Source organism: Mus musculus, chromosome 12 (genome assembly GCF_000001635.26).
Source record: "Mus musculus strain C57BL/6J chromosome 12, GRCm38.p6 C57BL/6J".
In the NCBI taxonomy this organism is placed as follows: domain Eukaryota; kingdom Metazoa; phylum Chordata; class Mammalia; order Rodentia; family Muridae; genus Mus; species Mus musculus.
This window is the reverse complement of record NC_000078.6, coordinates 73,444,997-73,457,841: the sequence shown is the minus strand read 5'-3', so window position 1 is coordinate 73,457,841 and position 12,845 is coordinate 73,444,997. Positions and strand designations below refer to the sequence as shown.

At 46.6% G+C, this 12,845-nt stretch overlaps 2 long non-coding RNA genes across 3 annotated transcripts in view; both read right to left on the bottom strand.

Annotated features, from left to right (window-relative positions):
• Gm34080 overlaps positions 1-7,265 on the bottom strand; it is a 52,587-nt gene extending 45,322 nt beyond the window's left edge. Inside the window, exons 1-2 of the long non-coding RNA XR_381684.3 lie at positions 6,946-7,265; positions 3,866-4,016 (exon numbers count right to left, since the gene is read on the bottom strand). This is a non-coding gene — a long non-coding RNA (predicted gene, 34080). The remainder of the gene's footprint in view (positions 1-3,865; positions 4,017-6,945) is intronic.
• A 1,229-nt stretch (positions 7,266-8,494) lies between these two features.
• On the bottom strand, positions 8,495-12,520 carry Gm33929. 2 transcript variants are annotated; one of them, XR_001780532.2, is made up of 3 exons: positions 12,257-12,520; positions 9,195-9,291; positions 8,495-8,750 (listed from the first exon to the last, which is right to left on the bottom strand). It is a non-coding gene; the product is annotated as a predicted gene, 33929 (long non-coding RNA). The 2 variants fall into 2 exon arrangements; XR_381681.3 differs by lacking the exon at positions 12,257-12,520 and adding an exon at positions 9,379-9,532.
• Positions 12,521-12,845: the final 325 nt, after the last annotated feature.

Sequence of the window (12,845 nt, the reverse complement as noted above, 5' to 3'; positions counted from 1 at the left end):
AGTTTTGTGTCAACTTGACACAGCTGGAGTTATCACAGAGAAAGGAGCTTCAGTTGAGGAAATGCCTCCATGAGATCCAACTGTAAGGCATTTTCTCAATTAGTGATCAAGGGGGAAAGGCCCCTTGTGGGTGGGACCATCTCTGGGCTGGTAGTCTTGGTTCTATAAGAGAGCAGGCTGAGCAAGCCAGGGGAAGCAAGCCAGTAATGAACATCCTTCCATGGCCTCTGCATCAGCTCCTGCTTCCTGACCTGTTTGAGTTCCAGTCCTGACATCCTTTGGTGATCAACAGCAATGTGGAATTGTAAGCTGAATAAACCCTTTCCTCCCCAACTTGCTTCTTGGCCATGATGTTTGTGCAGGAATAGAAACCCTGACTAAGACATCAGTCAACTGTCTACTTTTTCTATAACCTTGGGGAGGAGAGGAACCTTATGAGGATTTGGGGAAAGCCTACAAGCCCCATCTTCCCCTCCTCCCCTCCTTCCCTCTCTCCCTCCCTCTCCTCCCCTCTTACCCCCTCCCTCTCTCTCTCCATGAGGAAATGCTGATAGGCTCCATCTCATGAGGGTCTTGTGGGGTTGATCACATCTTCTTGATGCAAGATGACAATGATCCTATCCAACCCAGAGGAAACTGCTGCACAAATACACAGTTTCATTGAGTTAGAAAGGTCTCATATCATAGGCTTATTTCTATCTATTGGTAGTAAATTTAAAAGGGATACTTCCAGGTACAAACACTTTTTCCTACCCCCATCCCAAATATATAGGCATTGATTTTTATTACAATCCTATTGCGGAAAGAGGAGGCTATTGGAGATGTTTCTTCTCCTATCCCACTGACATATCTGATGACTCTAGATTTACTCATAATCACAGTCTAACGCTCTAGCCTTGGAATTTTATGCCTGGTTCTGAGAACCAGGAAGTGCAAGACTAAATGCGTTGCCTATTGATACATAGTATCAAACCATGAGTCCTCAAACACCAAGAAGGTGAGCTCCTCATCTCTCTTCTCCTTTCCCCATAGCTGGTGTCTAATCTTCCAAATTCACTTCCCGCTTGCTGTTCTCTATGGTTACTGTAGCAGCGGAATCCCTCTCTTGTTTTGCCCATCAGCTTTGCTTGGGGGAAGGAGGGAGTTCTCAGGGGAAGATTATGAACGGCTTGGTTTGAATCTGTGACACACCTCTGCATCAATCGTGGGAACAGCGAAGGGCTTAGTTTTGGACAGGCACTCAGCCTGTCATGCAGCCAGCTTGCTCAAGTCCGGTATACAGACGGCTGCTCTAATTCAGAACACATAGCAGAGTCAAGAGGGGCAGAGGGAGGAAGGTTTGATTCTCCCAGAGAAGAGAAAGTAGAATCAGCATTTCTAGGACAGTCAGTGTGGGTTTAACATTATTTTGAGGCAGCTACAGAAGGGATTTTTAAAAGTCTGATATGCCGGGCGGTGGTGGTGCATGCCTTTAATCCCAGCACTTGGGAGGCAGAGGCAGGCAGATTTCTGATTTCGAGGCCAGCCTGGTCTACAGAGTGAGTTCCAGGACAGCCAGGCTACACAGAGAAACCCTGTCTCGAGAATTTTTTAAAAAATCTGATATGATACATGCACTTTGCAGATGTCAGTGGTGAGCAAAATCTTTCTTCCTGGCTCTCAAGACCTTTCCAGTTCTAGAGTAGGATCATAGTGAGAGATGTCTCTAAGATTTGTCTTCAGAGGAGTGAGGTGAAGGAAATTTCAATGCAAACTCCTGATCCCACTCTAGAGAGTCTATTTTTTCTATATTTAGGGTTCAGCCTTTTCAATTTCATACAACAGGGTGATTTTGACATGTCAGGCTTACTGAGCATATTGTGGGAAATGCTAGCCCAGTCCCTTACATGACACCATGCTTCCGGGTCTGAAGACCGGCCGAGGTCTAAATGAAGTAGATACAAGTTCTAGTCTTCTTGAGTTCTCTTGAGGTGTTGCTTGCTTTTTCATTTGCAGGCTTAAGAGCTAGATTAAGAGATAGGCTGAAGAGATGGTTTAGCAGTTAAGAGTACTGCCTACTTTTCTAGGGGACCTGAATCTAATTCTCAGCACCCACACGGAGGATCACAACCATCTGTAACTCCAGTTCCAGGGGGACCAGCACCCTCCTAGGGTACCAGATGTACCAGATGTGTATAATAAAATACAGTTTTTAAAGGGAGGGAAGTGGATTTCCCATTAGAACCTTATTCTTAGAGTCTCTTCCTATTAATGTCTGAAAAGCTCCCGGCTCCTGCCTTACTGTTTAGCCTACTGTTAGCCTGCTGCGCCAGGCTCCCAAGGCGTCACCTGCTTCCCTCTCTATAGTGGCTGCCGTGGTACTCTACCTAGACTCCACTGTAGGCAGAGATCTCATTCTGTCTGTTGTCATACTAGGTATGTAAAGGCACTCAGTCAAGTCTCTTTCCAGGAATGGCTGGCAGACATCACCTAGTCTACGGTCAGATTCTCTAGTAGCAATCTGCTCTCAATGACCAGGACTACTGCAGAGCTGGGAAGACCTGGCCCCTGTTCCTCAAGGCAAGCAAACTCCGAAGGGCTAGGTAGGCCCTCTGCTGATCAATCCTTAGCTTAGCTGAGTTTTGACTCCTTAACTCTGTTCCGAGTATTGATCTGGATGGTCCTCTGCGTTAAGCCTCTTTCCTGAGAACCTGGCCTAAGACCCCACCCTACAGAAGTGTCTGTCTGTCTGTCTGTCTGTCCCCCACAGTGCCACTTTCCCTCACCTTCTCAACCTGTCCCTCCCTGTTCCTGCTTTCAAAGAACAACCTAGTAGAGCAGCCACGTGGATGATTTGTCTAGGTGTCCTCCCAGTTACTAAGTTTGCTTTTCAAAAAAAAAAAAAAAAAAAGCATTCTACAGGAAAGAGAAGGTAGCAAGAATGGGCTGGTAGGAAAGAAAATTTGATACCACCCAGTCCAATCATCTTACAGTGAGCAGCCTCTCTTCTAGGAGACCACAGGAGGCAGCACAGGCCCAGGAGTGACTGTGGTGTGTGAGGAAGGCAGGGGATTCTTGCTTTCTTGGAGGATGCGGACAGGAGGACCTTGGGCAACTGAGGACAGGCTGAGCACAATAAATAGAGCTCAGAGAGAGGTTAAAGGTCGAGTCACAACAAATCTAGCTTAGTGGATTTCAACTGGCCATTCTGAATCAGGGACGTGAGGCTGGCCCGAAATCGTTCAAAGTGCTCCGCGCTCCATGTGCCACCACACAAGCCAAGTGACAGGAAAAATGGAAGTGTGATACAAAGATAGACCCGTGGCTTACAGATAGCCACTGTCTGCTTGAAGACATTTTGAACATTTGGTGGTTTGTGACTGGGAGTGCTCCTCCTGTTATGACAGCAAGTTACAATCTGTTTCTACAAGTTAGCTTGCATTTCACTCATGGACAGAGAAATCTTCAGGCCACACTTAGTAGAGGAATCCTAGAATGGTTTTCATGTCCTGGGTCTAGTCACAGCTTTAACAGTTCTAGCATTCCAGGGCCTCTATTTCTTCATCTGGGAAATGGGTATAATAGGAATTACACAGATTTTCTCACCCGAAATTCTCATGACATTTGCTTGCTCTCTCTCTCTCTTTCTCTCTCTCTCTCTCTCTCTCTCTCTCTCTCTCTCTCTCTCTTTCTCTCTCTCTCTTTCTCTCTCTTCCATTCCCTCTCCTTCTCCTTCCCTCCCTCCCCTGCCTCTCTCAAAGCTACTCTGCTCATGGTCCTACCTCCTCATAGCCAGGAATTCTACACTGCCTTGTCAACACTCAGAGCAGAGACCCACAAGGCACGTCCATGATAATGATTAATACTTGTTACAGGTAGCACTTACCTGGACCTCTGCTTGCTAAGGTTCTCTAAAGTGGAGCTGGGAGGAAACCCCTGGGACTCCATTGATGTTCCCATTCTCGGTGACAACCCAGGAAGGCAAGGGTTTTCTTTACTCTGCAGAGCTGTGTGAGATAGGAACATGCATTGCTTTCCTGGGAGGTATGGAGAAAACCAGGAGGCCGTTAGGAAATGAGTTAGGCATTACCACAGCTCTTAACCACTAAGCTAGGAGGGGAGAGGAGGGAGTAATCCTTGACTACTTAGCCCTCTGTTTTAATTCACTTTAGCAGAAATAGCAGAAAATATCTGAGTAGCTAACAGGACTGTGTGTGCTCTAGGTTTGAATAAAGAGTTTAGAAAAAAACCAAAACCCTCAGGGTCCTGTGCAATGCACACTGGCAATTGTTCCCTTTTGTTACATTCCAAACACATCTGCACCTTCCCCTGGGCTCTAGGGTTGTAACATCCTTGCAGAGGCTATGGCTCACGACCTATCGTCACCTTCCAGATCAGCCTGGAAAGCAAGAAAAATATGATGTGAGAGGTTTTCCTCCCTCTAAGCCAGCCTTAAGGAATGAACCATTTTCAGAGGAAAAGCAGGATTGTTGAAGGGCCAATACACAGTGGGTTCATTTTAACCCTATGTGATGCAATAGTTAATTATGTATATATGATTTCTGCTTAAGAAAAGGCTGAGGGGAATTGGGAGTTGGCTGGCAAGCTTGTGTGAAGCAAAACAATGAGATACAGTTCTTTGGGGGCGAAAAGAAATCTAAAGAAAGAGAGAGGAAGAAAGGAAGAAAGAAAAGAAGGAAGAGAAAGAAGGAAGGAAAGAAAGGGAGAGAGAGAGGAGGGAGGGAGAGAGGGAGGGAGGGAGGGAGGAAGGAAGGAAGGAAGGAAGGAAGGAAGGAAGGAAGGAAGGAAGGAAGGAAGGGCGAGCCCTAGGTTTGGAAAGGACAATTTAAAAAGTGAAGGTGTGTAGTGTCCTGCCAAAAATAAAGAATCTTTCCATAAACTATAATCCTCGTAATGTGTTATGACTTACTCTGTGGTTGACAATGACTGGCACAGGGTGTGAAACAACAGTGCCCAGTTCATCTGCCGTCCCCCTATGTGTACGAGAAACTAGCTTCTTTTGATCCTGTTGATTAGTTTCCTGCAAAAGACCATCTATGGTAGGGCTGAGAGTACACAAGACTATTGCCCAATTTCTTTTCTTTTTTTCTTTCTCCCAGTGCCATCGCTTCTGTCAGGGAAGGCTGGCAGCCTTCCCTAGGTAAGATCAAGTGGTCCCAGTCAAGCACAAATAATGCCTGCAGGGCTGCTTGTTCATGGTGCACTCTAGAGGAAGGATGGGGAAGGAAGACACCATTGACAAGCAAAAGCGTGCAGAAGTACAGACGGCCCCACCAAGCTCCATTTGTTCAGTGGCAAATACACAGACTGGATTCATTCAGTGTCATCAAGATCAAGGGTCCAAGTCACAGTGTAGCACATCTGCCTCCCAAGGAGCTCCCTGGAAATGTTTCAAAGGGATTGGCTGCCACAGAGAGAAGACTAAGAATGAGAGGGCTGCCTGAGCCTCCCTCCGGCTGCTCTCCTCCGTGCTTCTAATGCTTCTAAGCCTTGAGAAGCCATTGGGAACCTGGGTGGTTGGCTTGAGTCTGAGAAGGTCCAAGTGTCCTCTGTCAGCCCGTGTGCATCCTTAGCAGTCTCAGAAACATCCCGGGCAGAATTTTGTTTCATGGCTATCATGCATACTTTTCCACAGATTGATTTCGGGATGGGATTATAATTTCTGCATTAGCTTTTCTTAAATATCACGTGGATAATGAACCAATTTGTTCGAATGGCAAATAACTCCTACTTATGTTAATAGAATTCAGCTGATCCCTAGTAAGGCAGTATCTATCACACCTGCCAAGGTCTCTCAATCGCTCATCCTGAAGGCCACAGACCTAGGGACTGGCCTGGACCATAAGTACATTGCATGTTCTACTTCTCGTTTTAAGCAAAAAATAATAATGAAAACAGTTTATTTCATGTCCAGGTAAAGAGGCATACATAGGCCACATTGTGTATGGCAGGTTTTCTCTATGAATATTTAATCACCGGTCTGCCTTAGTTCCTATTTTTGGATGACCACTTACCAGCACTTTTCCTAGCCCCTGATGTGTGAAATCCAAAACCCCTTTGTTGGAACTGTGGCTAAACACTCCTCTTACCCTTCATAAATGTGCATAGACATGCGAGTGCATGTGAAAGTCTAACTTACTGTACAGCCATCAAAGGTCTGGCCCGACCACTACAGGTTCTGTAGGTGTCTCGGGTGTATGGAGAGAAGCCTTTGAAAGAGTAACTGAGATCTTCCCAGCAGCCATGGAGGTGAATTGAGCCATCTCTCCACTAGTGATTGACAGGGAGGGGGAGGGGAATCAAGGAGTGTCAGCAGCACTTGGAGAACCAGGTTAGCTGAGATGTAGGCAGGATGAAGAAAGCGGGTGGGAGGTGTCAGAGAGGACTGGGGGGGCTCTGCCTTCCTGGCCGTTTGGCTTTTAAAGGCAGTGCTAGACCAGTGGGTCTTAACCTGTGGGTTGTAACCCCTTTGGGGGTCTCATATCAGATCTCCTGCATATCTGATATTTATGATTTGTAACAATAGCAACATTACAGGGATAAGCAATGAAATAATGTTATTAGCCATCTCCCTCCACATTTCTTTTCTCCTTCCTCCACTCCTGTCTCTCCTCTCCCTCCTTCCTTATTGCCATGGTTTTTGCTCGGAGGCTGCCTGTCCCTCAGAGGACTAGTGAGTGGAAGTCACTTGGAGGTCAGTTAGGGGAACAGGGCCCTGAGGACCCAGCCAGACGGTGAGCTTTAGAGAGCAGACAGATGGCCAGGGTGAGTGTTGGGGGGAAGGGTGTCAGTGAGTGTTGGCCCTGCCTGAACCCTCATCAAAAGGTTAGCTAAGCAGGGGGCTATACTCCCTCCAGCACTAGAGAGGCATCTCAGCCCCTCACTCTGGTGGGCTCTAAAGTTCTGTGAGATGCTGGGATCCTAGCTGCATGCTATAGTTCATACCTTTAGCACTGGTTTCCTCCCGTCTTTTCATGTTGCCCTCCTCCTTAGCAGTGCTTGCTCTGAGCTTGGGTGAGACCTTCCCCAAGGGCTCCAGGCATTCTGGTCTCCATTGCTCAGCTTGTAGTGCCAGCTTCAGCAAAGCTACTTAAAGGCAAGCCCAGCATGAACTCCAGAGCTCTGCTTCTGGGTCCTTGGCTCTCAGCTGCTCCTCAGTATGGCCTTCCTTCCCTTTCCAAATTAATGCTTTTTTGGCTGCCAATGGTGCTTTTGTAAGAAACAGCCCCAGATTCATTAATCCAAGCCAAGCCGCAGTGAAGCTCATCTGTCAACGGTGTTCTCTCTGTTTCTCTGCCGGAAATTTGAAATCCTATTGGATCTAGGATGTGGATTTTCCTGGCTCTAGACACACTTTTGGAGTCTAGAATTTACACGATGAGGATTTTTTTTAACTACCTCTTTTTATTTCGTTTATTTATTTTTATGTATTTTTATGGTTTGCCTCTAAGTCCTGCTGACACATGTGTTACCTGTGGGGACCAGAAGAGGGCATCAGAACCCTTGAGACTGGAGTTGCAGACAATTGTGTCTGCCACGTGGATGCAGACAATTGAACCCGGGTCCTGTGGAAAAGCAGCCAGTCTTCTTGGCTGCTAAGCATCTCTCCAGCCCCGTGATGAGGACTTTTAACCTAGATGACCTTTAGAGTGCCCAAAGGGACAAGGAACACTAAAAGACCCCTTCTTTCCCTGTCAGCTCCACATCCTGCCCACCCTTTTGGGAGAGAGGAGGTGTCACCATGGGGGATTGTGCAGTTCCAAGTTAAGACCCTGTGGTTGATGCTGAGCTACAGAAGCCCGGGCGCCACTAATGGGCGTGGCCTTTTCCTACGCACCCACCTCTCCAGCAGAGGATGTTTGCAGCACCTGGGCCCTGAGCATTCTGTTAAATCTCAGATCTAGGTTAAAAACTCAAAAGAGTTTGGATCAAAGGCTCCATTTGACCACTGTTGCTCTGCTCAGTGAGTTTCTCCTCCATTGAAGCAACCCTCACAAGGGCAGGACATTCTGCAAACGACTCTGCCTCGTATCTCTAGTAACCGGAACAGAAAGGACCATGGAAGGTACTCGATGAGTATTTGTGATGGAAAGGCAAGCCCAACAGCTCCAAGTCTTGCTCTGCCACCACAGTAAGAGGCAGAAGGGCGAAGTCTGTCTGGGTTGTTCATCTATCCACTGGTTACTACAGTGACCACTTCTTCCGGCCCTACTTCCAGATCATTTCTCCCTTCTTAACACCCTTTCTTTCCATTCTTTCATGTCTTTAACTCTCCTACTAATAACACAAACGACCCCATTCCCCCCCCCCCCCCCCCCCCGCTTGCCTCTGGTGAGAAAAGAGAAACCCTCCGAAAGTGTGACTCAGAGAAATGAACTGAAATGTCATCCAAGGCCACTGGGAATTCCTCAGCCATGTGTCAGGGACCCTGTGCTGAGAGCCTGGGCCTCAGTCAAGACAGAAGGTTTCAAAACCCAACACCCTGAGACCTCTCTCCACCTTCTCCTCCCGGCCCCGCCCACATTTTTCCTGCTTGGTGGTTTCTGTGCTTGGCCAACTTGAGTGAAGGTTCCGCTTCCTTTCCATCAGTGTGCGATGGACTCCAACAGCCCTGCAGGCCACGCCCCACTGCTGCAGCTCCCACTCCAGCAGCTGTAGCTGCCACTGCTCATAGAGGATGGGGAGACAGGAGCCAAAGCCGGGTTTCACCATGGGCTCCTAGCCAAGGTGCCTCAGATTTTCCGCCGCACCTGGAAACAGGACCCGAAAAGCACAGGTTAGAGAGGAGACACGGCTGCTCGGCTGCTCGGTTCAATAGCCTCATTCATGAAATTAAACCAAAACAAACCCTGTAGCGTTTAGAACACTCTGTTTAGTTTGTTCTTTCTCTTCTCCTCGGATATTTGTAGAACAGGTCCCAGGGCATGAATGTGGAAAGAAATGAGGAAGAACTAGGAAAAAGAGGGAGGGAGAGTGGAAGGGATGGAAGGAGACCTCGGGCTCAGCCAAGCACAAAGACACCCATGGAAGAGAATTAATCCCGCCCTCCTCTCAAATGTGACAGGCAACGACAGGTTGAGAAATTGCTACCCCAGGTCATGGGAAGGTCATTGACGAGTTTTTCAGGTTTCCAGTAAGTAGGAAAATGACCGGGGCAGCTAAACTTCCCGCAACCCTGACTGAGAGAAGCTAACCTGGTACTGATGGGCCCTCAACAGATCCCAGGGGAGTGGATGAAAGACTTAGGCAGGGATTCTCTGCAGCTGGGACGCTCGCTGAATAGAGATGCCACTGAAACACAATTGGAGCATGGTTAGGGACATCCCTGTTGTCAGCTGGAGTTCTGAAACAAAGTGTAGGACCAGAGAAAGGACTCACTTCTACCCAGGGAGTCTGCAATCCGGATGGTAACAGCCATTATCATGAAGGCTGTCACAATGGCAGTGCAGGAGGCTGTCTTTAGAACACACAGAACCAGCCCGGGTGGTGGCGCATGCCTTTAATCCCAGCACTTAGGAGGCAGAGGCAGGTGGATTTCTGAGTTCGAGGCCAGCCTGGTCTACAAAGTGAGTTCCAGGACAGCCAGGGCTACAGAGAAACCCTGTCTCGAAAAACAAAACAAACAAAAAAGCACACAGAATCTAAATGGGAACAAACGGAGTCAACCCCCCCCCCCCTTTATAAAGATTCCTCCTGCCTGGACTGAGACCTTCCCATCCAACACTAGGGGGACAGGGATGAAGAAACATCTCCCTTTATCTTGTCCTGCCTGCCTGAAAGTGTTTAATTTGTAATCAAAACATATGCATTGAAACCTTACATGGTATCCATTACGGTATGGGTGTGTGTTCCCACTGTTGATGGCTTGGGGGGCAAGAGTTGAGACAGTAAACACTCTGCATTCCAGGCTGGCCTGGAAGGTGCAGTTTTCTTGCTTCAACCTCCCAAGAGGTAGGGGTAGGTGGACATGTGCACCCAGCCCAGCTAGGTTTTTTTTTTTTTTTTAATATTTTAAGTATCAATAAAAAGATAAATATTAAAAAAAATAGCCCAGACACTGTGGACTCCTTTAATCTGAGCACTCATGAGGCACAGGTAAGCAGATCTCTGTGAGTTCCAAGCTGGTCTGGTCTACACTGGGAGTTTCAAGCTAGCTTCAAAATAAATAAATAAATAAATAAATATTAAAAATGACAAAACTTAAACTCTGCTCAGTCAGCCCTGCATTTCCTGAAATCTTATATTACGCAAATCCCTTATGGAGAAGGAAGAAATCTTTCTGGCTCACCGATTTCCAAAGGTGGTAGAACTAGTTTCAGCAACTAGGATATGGAGGAACCTGAAGCTGCTCTCTGGTCGGTCCAGGCTTCCAACAGGTTGACCGTGCTACACCCTTCGGCTTTCCCCTCTGTATCTCAGGGTTGTTAGTTCTCCCAGACCCAACCTGGGATTAGCCTGAACAAAGAGCTGAAGATGAGCGAGGGTGCTGTATACATCAGCTGTCACACTTGTTAGAAGATTTAAGGGCTGGCGGGTGGTGGTGCACACCCTTGATTCCAGCACTTGGGAGGCAGAGGCAGGCAAATCTACAAGTTTAAGGCCAGTCTGGCCTACAGACTGAATTTCAGGACAGCCAGGACTATACAGAGAAACTCTGTCTCAAACAACAACAACAACAACAACAACAACAACAAAACCCAACTAAAACAAGATAAACAGAAAGAAAGAAAATGAGAGTTCATTCCAGTTAGATTATAATATAAGGGGAAATTTCAGCATAATATACGTTTCAGCATAATATACTTTATCTATGGGGGGAAAGTTAATACAGAAAATCTCAAAAGGTTTTTAAAAAAAAAAAAACTTGTCAGAATTCACAAAATGTACATATCTCCCCGTGGCTTTGAGGGTACATTATCCTAATTTTCATAATTAGCCTAACCAAGTGTGCTATCCTACAGGGTTAGGTTTCGCTAGCCTTTCACTTTTATGAACACACACACACACACACACACATGTTTTTATGAAGGTAGAGATCTTATAGCCTAAACAGTCCCCATTAGATCCAAAGTTCCATCATCACTACCCTCCAATAACATGAATTTAGGAGAGCACATCCCAACAATGGCATCATGTATATATGTAGATATATGTAGATATGTAGATATGTAGATATATAGATATATAGATATAATATTATATGTTAAGTATAATGTGTGTGTGTGTGTGTGTGTGTGTGTGTGTGTGTGTGTGTGTAATAACTCCAAGTGCTAGCAAATCAGTAAGAATAGTCCTAAGTAGAAGTGTAGACCCTTCGGGTAGCACACACGAGTAATCCCAGCCCTCAGGAGAATGCAGTAGGAGATATGTTGAGTTTGAGGCTAGTCTGTACCACACTATATCATAGTGAGATCTTGTCTCAAAAGGAAGAAACAGAGGGATAGAATGAACATGGATGAGGCTGAAAACCGCACAGTGGAAACAGGAAGGCCGCTCTCTCACAGAGATAAAGCGCTTTCTGTTTACAGTCGTAGATGTTGCCAAATTCTGCAGACCTAGCAACTTTGGTATGAGTGGCTGGTTTGGTAGTCTCAAACATCACGTCATTTTCCAGTGGCTTTAGCTGTTGGATGGAGCTCTGGGAGTAAATCAGAAAGGCATTAAACAACTTTCAAGCAGGGATACAAACAAAAGTTAGCTAAAGACCACGTTTTCAAATTTGGTGAAGAGGGTACCCATGGCAAATGTATGTATCAAAAAGCCTGTATCAAGGATGGAGAAAAAAGCTGAAAATGTTGAAGCCTTCCTCCCCACTTCAACTCCACTCATACTCTGCCACCCTGTGGGTATCCACTTCATACATAAGTTCTAGGTCTTTGTTCACAATAAAATGCCGCGTTTATTGTAGCATTTATATATTCTAAATGATTTAACATGTTCAGCCCTGTACTAGCCCTTTTACTAGATTCCTGTTTTTGTTTTCATTTCACTGACAAAGTCCCCTGGTACTGCACCCATGGCCCATTTCTCTGTAAGCCCTGTGGTTTTATTGTGCAATTTTGCATAGCCCGGTGAGTCTTAGGAATGCGTATATTGTACGACAGCGGAACAGAACCGGCGTGCTGTAATGTAATATGTAAACTACCACACTATTTGAAAGTACCTGGCTCTTTTAATCCCCGTGTGTCTCCCTTGGCCATGGTTTAGCTACCACATGCGACAGGTATAAATCTATAAATTAAAGTATGCCACAAACCAGAATCTTCCAGACTCCTCTTCCTTGCCGGCGGCTGAATCAAATGTCTTAAAGACTCTGCACTGCAGCGACATAATGAAGTGCGTACACAGCTCCCTTGTGTCTTTGCCTTCAACTGAATGCATCTCGTCCTTGTTTAAAGCTACCTACTACAGTCCTGTATTCTCCGTGGTTCCTCGTTGCTTCCCATTGCATGGCACCCTCTCCCTTTCCCCATTATCACGTGGTGCTGACCGATGGTCAGAGCTTCCTCCAAGTGGGGGGAATAGGGGCGCCCTTCCTGGGTGATTAAAGGAACAGCCTAGAATTCTTGCACAGATCTATGGGACGCACCCACTCTAAGGGATCCTGGTTGTGTGCTTGGCAGACTCAGAGCTGCCTCTAGTCTGTTCTGAAGGCTTCACTTCCTGCAGCAGTGCAGATCTGTCTCGGCCAGGGAAACCAGAGACCAGCCCTGCAGGAGCTGAGAAGAGTGGGGTGGAAATCAGACCTATGGCTACCACATTTTAACCACAGCCATTTGTGAAACCTCTTCCTGGGGGAATTTTATTATTCTTTCCTGACTACCTAACACATGTCAGGGTTTGCA